The following is a 10,547-nucleotide window of genomic DNA, read 5'->3' as shown; positions in this document are numbered from 1 at the left end:
TTTTGTAAAGCTTCATTAAACGACATGATCTGATCACCATAAGCTATATATTGTATTCCTATTTGCCCCACCCGCCCACCACTGCGTTTTTCTATTTTTTTTTTTTTTTTTTTAAATTTGATCATCGGTTTTGCCATTTGAATTAAACAAAAATATCCAAACGCAATAAACGACACTGAATCAATGATAGCTTGGCACAAAGGGTGGGTTAGTGACCTTCACAAACACTAGATCATGATCCCTTTTCTTTATGGAGCACATTATAAGCATCCTCCCATGCAATCACTGGATTCAATTTGGATTGCATTTGTGGAACCTAACATGATGATTATCATCAACAACATTGTTATAAAAATAAAAATAAATCAAGTTAGGCCTTGGAGTATTTTTAATTATATATTGAACTCTGGCCTTTTCGACTCTTTAATTCGTTCTTTTGTCATTTCTTGCCTTTTCGGCTCTAGATATTGATAGCAATTTATAATGACTTTTAAATTCAAGATTAGCATGCAACTTCAAATTAGATGCATGCAGCTATACATAAAGATCAATATGATCAACTTTTGATCTCGCTTCACTTATATTTTTACTCAAAAAAGAGATCAATTTATTTAAAAATTATTCTCCTTTTTTATTCTCTATATATAAGAGGTAATGATCTTAATAAAAATAAATAAATAAATAAAAATAACCATTTTGAAAATTGTAAAAATATATAGCGAAATGACTATTTGTAACTAAAATTGGTTGTGAATAGTTTTTTAGTTGTAATAAATTAGTCACAAAAGCCAATTTTTGAGGGATTACAATGTAATGATCAATGGTTGTTGAATTCGATAGTTTTGGGGGGTAATTGTAAATTGGTTGGTAGGAGAGGGCCATGCAAATATATTCCTAAAATGTTTAATGATATATGGTTGTTTGGATTATTGATTTAATTTTTTGAAATTATAAGTTGTTCATGATCTTCATAAAACATATACTTACACTATAAGAGACTGTTTTTTTTTAGACAAAAAGTTATCTCAAAAAACAAAATTTTCGTCCCAAAAATTTTTTTAGAGATGAAAAAATTTCATCTATATTTTATCTCAAAAAGCCTGTCTCAAAAAATGATTTTCAGGAACGAAATTGGACGGAACTAGTCGAAACTATTCGAACGAGATTCTTTTTGAGACGAACCAATTTCATCTCAAAAAACAGTTCAAATGGAGACCTTTCAGTTCGAATAGACACGTCCGTTCAAACAATATGAAATTTTGATTAGAACTAATAATCATAGTTAATCATGTTCGAACAAATTTTATGCGTTCGGACTAATAAAGTTTTCAAATGACTTGTGTTCAAAAATAAATTATGTCTGTTCAAACAGACATTTTATTTTCGAAAATTTTGTCTGTTCAAATGGGGTTTTGCATATTAATTATGTTCGAAGAAATATTTTATTGTTCGAACGGATGTACGGACTGTATTTCTTGATTGTGGTTTGAATGGGTTAGTTTTTGTTCGAATGAGTCTTTTTTGTTTGAATGGATTTATAAATGGTAATTAACCGTTCGAACGGTATTAATCATACATAATGAAATTTAATTAAAAATATCATACTAATATTATACAAATTGTAATTCAAGCATCACAATTGTTCAAATGTTTTGGAACATCATAATAGAAAGACAATTAAAGAAAAAATAAATTTTAAAATTGTGGTGGTGACATAGAGTTTTGAGACATAATTGACTCAAATTGTTCAAATACGGCTTTTTGTACCTTTGTCCCCAGTCTCCTCTGCATGTTCACTTCTAATCTCGCCTCTAAATCCGCTGCTTGATCTAATCGGGTCAGCAACTCTTTTTCCTTGGACCTCAATCGTTCTATCTTAAGTGTTGCTTCCTCTAATTTCTTAGTTTTGTCGTCATCTGATATGGCTCTAGAAGAAGATGATGATGTTGAGGATGGTTTCACACAACGTTCTAAGCCCCTCAAATATCCAAAACATGATCTAAGAACTTGAGAAAAGATCTGAGCATTGTTGACAGATGATTCATCAGATGGATCCGTAACAGTTTCCTTAAGAGATATCATCTTGTCCTACAAAAAAAAAATTAAAGTTAGTATAAGTAACAAAAACATTATTAGACAATGAACTTAAATAAATTTAAATTTACATAATTTACCTCTGCTTCGAAATTGGTCCAAACACCATTACGATTTTTTTGTGAGCATCCAATTATGTCAAATCATAGTGAGCAAAACTTTCTTCTTCCTGTAAAATGAAAATCTATATTAGAAATTAAATTAGAAAATTGTATTATATGTTAATATTTAACCGGGACTAGAATAACTTACTATTTTTTTAGACAAATGATGAAAAGATCAAGAATCCGCATAATGGTGTATCATTAAATTTGATCTATTTGTTTTGTTCACAATAATCTGTTGCTAAAAAAAATATTATGTCTATATGTTTAATACATCTATCATATAATGTTAGAAAAAGATAGTAACGAAATTACTTAATAAGCAGAATCTTCAAACATATCACAAACTTTTTCCCATTCGTTTGGTGGCATTGCTTGGAATGGATTTTGGCGTGCTTCTGTTGTAGTATTGAACTTCTAATAGTGTGCATGCCATCAATCTTTGTACCTTCAAAATGCATTCGACATTAGTTTCTCAACCGTTTGTCGATCCTCTTATCGGCCAAAATTAAGTTCAAACTCTTCCTTTCAAAATTTATGAACAATTAGTATAAATACACAGTAACTTTGAATTAACTTGTTATACTTAGTTTCTTAGGATGTAACTTATTACCAGGTAATGATTTTTTATTTTTTATGTGGTCTTTTACATCTTGGGAAGCTTTAGCCCAGGAGGATGTAACCATTAGTGCATACATGTGAGTAAGTGTACCAACATAAGAAGGAAGTCACGCTACCGAATCTTTGGAGCCATCGGTGTAATCATTAGGAATATCTACTTTAATTTATCCATTTTTCTTGCTTTCTCTGTACAGACACCCCTAGTAGTGCCTTGACCTCAGCGCTGGCTTACAACAACTATATATACAATAATAAGATAGAGCATTAAATGTCGTATTTAATTTGAAAAAATATATTGTTCTGGGTCTGGTGATGTTGGCCTACTATTGATGGTATGTGAATCACACGAGGAGTCGGTAATGGATGAGAATGGTGCATATGTTGCTTTGCATTTGGGAGGCACATCTATTTGAAATTGTAATAAATTATTATTCGAACAAATGCTACGTTTATTTATAAGAATGATACTTACACAAATATCTGTTTGAAATTCATTCACTATCAGTATTGCTAGACAAGTTGTTCTCACCCTCACTAGACACTTCAGTTGATTTAAATTCTTCTGACATTTTAGCCTCAATTAGTTTGGGTTGAACATATTCTCTACTCAATGAGACCATGTCATATTGGTTTGTATGCCAAATATCCGTTCGAATAGATTAATATACTATTCGAGCCATTGTATATTCCATCTATTTGGTGTCAAGTTTCCCGCAAAACACATTCTACAAGTCAAACACATTCGAACAATCTCTGATGCACTACACTAACTATTCGAATAACATATTGTCTGTTCGAACACGTACCATATCTATTCGAACAAATATATTATACAAATTAATATATAATACTAATATACTATATAATTCATATATTTCTACTATATGGTATACTATTATCTATAATATATATTATATATATACTATTATATATACTATATATACATTATATAATGTTCATACTGTACTATACTTAGTGTATATAACTTAGTGTATATACTAACACTATACAAATACTACACTATATATACTTAGTGTATATACTAACACTATACAAGTACTATACTATACGTAGTGTATATACTAACATTATATTAATATAATCCATTAAACAAGTTCTCACCTTAAAACAACTAATGTAGTCCACTATATATATACTATACATACATATAGTGTTAGTATATACTATACTATATAATATTCATATTAGTATTATAATATTCATATATACTATTATATATATATATATATATATATATACACTTGAAGCGTTCGAACAGGTCAAGGTATATTAGAATAATTTATTACCCCGTTCGAACAACATTCTCGTCTGTTTGAACTTATTTAATGCATATGACATATTTTCGAACCCTACATTTTTTGTTAAAACAAGACTGTTCTATACAAATACCCAGTTCGAATATAGAACAACACAAATGCATCTAAGAAAAGTTTCCAGTTCAAACCCACGAGCTCTAATCTTCCAATTCGTTGCCGTCCCCGTCACTGCCACCAACTCCACCGTTGAAAGCCCTATCATCTAAGAGGTATGCCCTCAATCATCTTCTACATTGTTAGTATATCTATGGAGGATGTTTGACATCTGTGAACGGGGTCGGATTTAGAATCAATCCGACCCCATTTTGGTGTTTTTCGGTAGAAATTATCGGTAGAAATGATTAGGCTTTACTCATTAATCATTTCTACCCATTTAAACGAAGGATTCGAAGGGTTCTTATATGTTTTATGTTTGGTGCTAAGTTGACTCAACCATGGTTGTTTGGCAAGTTTTCATTCGAATGGATTCAAGGCCGTTCGAATGCTTAATTGCCAAACAGGCGTTGCAGTGTTGGAATATGATATTGTCTATTCGAACACATATGATTTACATAGCCCGGTTTGGATATACAAAACCATCTAATCTAATCTCATCTCATCCTATTTTATCTCATTATTACAACTTTTTTAAACTCCCACATAAAATATAATAAAAAATTCAATTTTTTCAAATCTCAAACAAAAATAATATAAAAAATTATATTCTAACAATATTTTATTCAACTTTCAACAAAACATCTCATCTCAACTGAACTGCATAACCAAACGAGACCTAAGAATAGTTCGAACATTTATTTCTGTTCGAACTTAGATGTCCTTTTAGCCAAATAGTCAAGATTTAGTACCATTGGGCCAAAATAGAACGTATAATTCTCCAGTTCGAATGAGACTCTTACCCGTTTGAATCGATGTGTGTTTAGTTCAAACTTGGTGATTAGCTTTCAGATTGTAATTATGGTTAGTTCGAACAACATTATTTCTGTTTGAAGGGGTTGTTTAATATTCGTTATTTAATGCAATGTTATTAATATTTTATTTATATTCATTGTGATTTTATGATCAACAGTGAACTAATGACAACTAGTGGAAGAAAACATGGGAACGAAACCGAACAACCTAGAGGAGTACCTAGTGCTTAGCCGCGGAGACCGATATTTGTTGAGCGGGAGATTATTCTAGATGACTTCAGTGATATTGCCTGGGATGGACAGAGCATGTACTTCATTATCAACGATCGGGGATGAGCACCAATTTGTCAGTAGAGGGGTGTTGCCTATCCGGACATGGTCAGTGAATTCTACCGTACCATGGGAGAGATAGAGTCTGATGCGGATACCTTCACCTTTACCGTTCGGGGAGTGAAAATTACTATTTCACCATCTATTATTTTTGATTTTATTGGTATCCCGCACATGATGGGTGCATACCCTGCATTGGTTGCACCGCCTGCGCCGGGTGCAGGGACAAATAGTGAGGGTGATAATGTGAGGACGATGCTCCAGCAGATGACAGTCTCATAGACGATGAGGTTCGTTAGATGATGTTGGACACTTCGGCTCCTCCATATGATGGCAGCAAGATCATCAGGCAGGTAGACTGTACAACATTTTTTAGAATGCTAAATTTAATTGTTTCCACTAACATCGATCCGAGAAAACACAAGACATATTTTGGCATCGAGCGAGCTAGATTTATGTTACGAATAGCTCGAGAAGAGCCGATTGATTTGCTGTTATATTTCTTCTACTGGATTCGATTTGAGTCACGCTATTCTAGTGGAGGTAGTATACTATTTGCACTGATGATCTCTAACATTCTAGTTCAATTGGGGGTTAATATGTAAATGATTGAGAGGAGGCAGCCATAGATTGGGCCTCTTAACAAGATGACATTCAGCGGAAGTGAGGGTTACTTGCGAAAGACTCGAGCTAATATTCCAGCAACATAAGATAGTAGCACGACGAATGAGCCATTTTCTACTCCTGCTCAGACATAGCCTGTTGGGGCTACTTTGGATGAGGTACAATCTCTGCTAAAGGAGTATCACCGACTTTTGATCAAGGAGATCATTGATCCCATCATGGGGAAGCTTCACGAGATGGAGGGACGCAAATCTGCCTTACAGGAGGATTTTGGCTACATGCTAGATAAATAGTTTTAGTTTTTATTTGACTTTTATGTACATTATATTTTTGGGATATAATTAGTGTATGATTTTTATTTTTTGTGTTTCCTAGCTTGTTTATTGTAAAAAATATTGTTTTCTTATTTTACTAAAGTAATATTTATTTAACTAAAAATCAAATCTAACATAAAAGAACTCATTCAAATATTTTTAAATTAATTTATGAACATGAAATATTTTAATTCACCATAAATAATACTATATAATATATCTATATTTTTTATATTTTGAAAATGATAACTAATAAATTAAAAAGATATTTATTTTTAAGGTATTTTGGATGTCTTTTAATAAATTATTATAATTAAACAATCTCGTTCGAACGTTTATTTTGGATTTGAACAAAGTTCATTCCCATTCGAACATAAAACTTTTGTTTGAACAATATTAAATGAAATCCCTAATTTTTTTTTTAATAATTTCCCACCAAACAAGTCGTTCGATTGAATAAATGTGATGTTCAAATTAGTACGAAAACAATTTCTTTGAGTTCGAACTATCTTGCAACCATCCCACTAGATTTTCCAACCAAAAAATCTCGTTCGAACATAAAATTTAAGTTGGAACTGTTTTGAACTTCCCCCGGAAAAATTATATGTAATTTTCCGCTAAGATTATTGTTCGAATAGATACAAAACGATTTGAACAAATGGTAACTCACTATTCGAGCATTTATTTACCCGTTTGAACATATTTCTAATTTTGAGATGATATATTTCGTCACAAAAAATATAGTTCGAAGAGATATTTATTCATTCGAACGCTTTGAAAACCTCATCCATATTTTGAGACTAAATTTAAATTTCGTCCTAGATAAGTATTTTTAGGGATGGAATTAAATTCGTCTCTAATAAATTTCTTCTCTAAAAGTAAAATTTGTTGTAGTGCTTCCTCCTGATCTAGGTATATTTTTAAGACCTATTCTAGCTTTTGAATTTATATTTATATTCTTTTTTTCCTTCCTGGTGGGGGGGTGGATAGAACACATTGTATTTTGGTGTGTGAGGGATCGAGGGAGAGCTGATATGTATAGATTGAGATGGTTCATCATGCATGTGTAGGGGTTGACAACTTCTTCTTGACTTGAGTTTGATCACCACATGAATTTCCATTCATGGGTTTCTTTCTACATTTATGCATATCCCACCCCTTGGTGTTACTATCTTTTGATTCTCCTCTTACCATGATTGCATGAGTATATGAAATCTTGAAGAGTATGAGATGTACACATAAAAATATACAAATGATATATATATATATATATAAATGTGTGTGTGTGTATATATATATATATATAAATATATATATATATATAAGGGATAAGGATACCACAAGAACTTGATCTGAACTTTTGGGGCAACAATGAACACTAGATAATACTTGAGAGAAATAGATACATAAAATAGGGTTTAATTATAATATATATTCTACCCGTCATGTAGATTTTCAGGACAACAATAATTTAATTAGTCTCAATAAATTATGTAGCAGTACTTATTTCATGTGTCTATCTCTCTTCGTCTTAAGGCCCTAAAGTTCGAGTAAAATTTGGAGAAGATCTTGGCCTAATGATATAAAGTTGTAGAATAACTAATTTCATAAACTATTTTGTACTACAATTACTTATGATCTTGTCTTATTTTTTTTTATTTCACAGCACATTATCAACACGAATTAAGCTTCACTGCTTGAGACACATTATCATTTACATGAATAATTATAAACCAAGGACCTTATTAATTATTGAAAAATAGTTGACCATTGGTCACAAGATTCTAAGATCGAGTATATATTAATTTGCACTCTTTAAATTAATGCAGCTCAAAGTGGACATTATGCCAAAAAAGATCAATAGAGAAGACATGTTAGAAAAAATATATATACCGTCAGTACATTTCATGCCTTCTAGTCCTATAATATTTATATAAAGAGTGCAAATTTTACGTACAAAATATTCTTGAAAAATATATTGTTTGCTAGAGATTGAACAAAACAATAGCTCTTATTAAAAAATTAGTTCTAATCTCGTCAAACTGATTGTACACTATTTCTTGAAGTAAAGTATTTAAACCTTATTTCATTGTCATAAAATAAATTGTGGCAGGAACAATATATCAATGCCAAGGGGGATCGTGTATATATATATATATATATATATATATATATATATATATATATATAGTCTTAACTCTTCAAATAAAAGATTACACCTTAGAATGAGGCAAAACTAGGAAAAAAACATAGGCTAGCTTAATGCCTAAACCTTTAATGAACTGTGAAAATAAGTGTTATAGGCCATGAGGTATGAAGAACATTAACCATATATGCATGTAGATGTAGGGCAGCAACCCGACCTGAAACAACTGGGTTTGTGCCCGACCCGAGTGTTCCCATCCAAGGTTTCAAACCTACCTGACTCGACCCTAACAAACAGAGATCGGGTTGAACCCGTATGACCCGACATTCACCATAGAGGGCCGCAACGATACCACCGCCGCCAGTATTGATGTGAACAAGAAACAGCCACCATCGGAGACGCATGTTAAGAAGGAGAAGCAGCCGCAGCAGCGGAGGTCATTGCGATTCGCACAGGACTTGGATGGGCTGAACTCCTTTGAGACTCTCATCTCTTATTAGGCGAACTACAGTTCGCAGAGAGGGGTTTCATCCGTAGTGTCTTTTTGCTACATAGAGAGAGAGAGAGAGAGAGAGAGAGAGAGGGGGGCTAGGGTTTGTGCTGGATAGAAAGAAGAGAGAGGGGGCTATGGTTTGATCAGTTTCGTCCGCTTAAAAGCGGGTTGGACATCATCCAACCCGCATATAGTTTTAATCCGATTTTATGCGGGTTGATCGGATCGGTTTTGTTGGGTGGGTCGAGCTTATTGTATTTTTGCACAGGCCTATGTAGACGTGTACATGCAGGTCTTGATATACAAATAAGAAAAGGAGATCAAAATGAATTTGCTATTGCATTAATAAATGATCAGTGGATTCCATACTAATTTTATCTTGATATTATAATAGATTATTTTACACACTTTGATTAAGATTTGTGCAAATTATTGAACCATTTTTACTTTGATAAGATGATTCATTGATTTTCCAGGAAGTTTTTTATTTGTAAGGTTGTGACGAGAATTACAATAATATTCTTAATAGAAACATTTCGTTTAATGCGTTTTTCCTCAATAAGATTTTAATAGTTATATTCTTTATGGATGAGTAAATATTTTTTATTGGATTAATGAATATTTTACCTTCGATCGTGATAGTTGTTGCCTTTTGATTGCCCTGATCTTATTATGATCTTGTTTCTACCTCTATATATGACGCGTGAAGCTCTAGCTAGGGAGCTTGAGCATGCAGTCATTTCTTTCGTTTCACAACAGAAAAAGGATTTATGAATATTTCACTGGCTAGCTGGGCAAGTTTAATTCATCACCAATATGATAAGTAATTAACACAGATAATTTCTTAATTCACAATTATCATTCACTACTATAAGAAAACTACTGCTTATTTGTGCCCAGTTATTTCTTGCAAAAATGACTACTAACTGTTAATATAAGTTTATTTTTTCTCAAATAGTCATTCTCGTCACAAATATATAATCGGTTACAAATGCTCGTTTTTCTTGTAGTGATTATAAATATTAATATATAATAACCAAGCTATATATATTTATATATACATCCAAATAAAAATGCATTTCAATATAAGTTTTGGTCGAGGCATTATTAATTAATGAAAATCTAAAGCATGAAATATATAGTACTTCGTTTAGAGTATATAATCATGAACGTCATTGATTCATGAGATGATTAAGTGCATTGAACTTGGCATATATATATCATGCATAATTCCACAGATCAATTAAGCATAAACTAATAATTAATTCATATATAATTGTTTATTAATGGACTTGCTGATCATTTTTTTTTTTTTTTTTGTATTATTCTCAATCATTTTCTCCACTTCCTGCCAATATATAAATTCACCAACAGAAGTTCTAATTGGATCCCTCAGGTTATAAATCGCTTTTAGACCCGAAGATCTAGTCAATATCATACATGATTTTAATGATATTGAACGTACATACATTATCAATATTTTATACAATAATTATATCACCAGTTTTGCCACCCATATAATATTATATATATATATATATATATATATAGTTTATACAAATCAAGAATATTCATT

Source organism: Juglans regia, chromosome 2 (assembly GCF_001411555.2).
Source record: "Juglans regia cultivar Chandler chromosome 2, Walnut 2.0, whole genome shotgun sequence".
NCBI lineage: Eukaryota > Viridiplantae > Streptophyta > Magnoliopsida > Fagales > Juglandaceae > Juglans > Juglans regia.
This window is presented reverse-complemented; position numbering follows the sequence as displayed.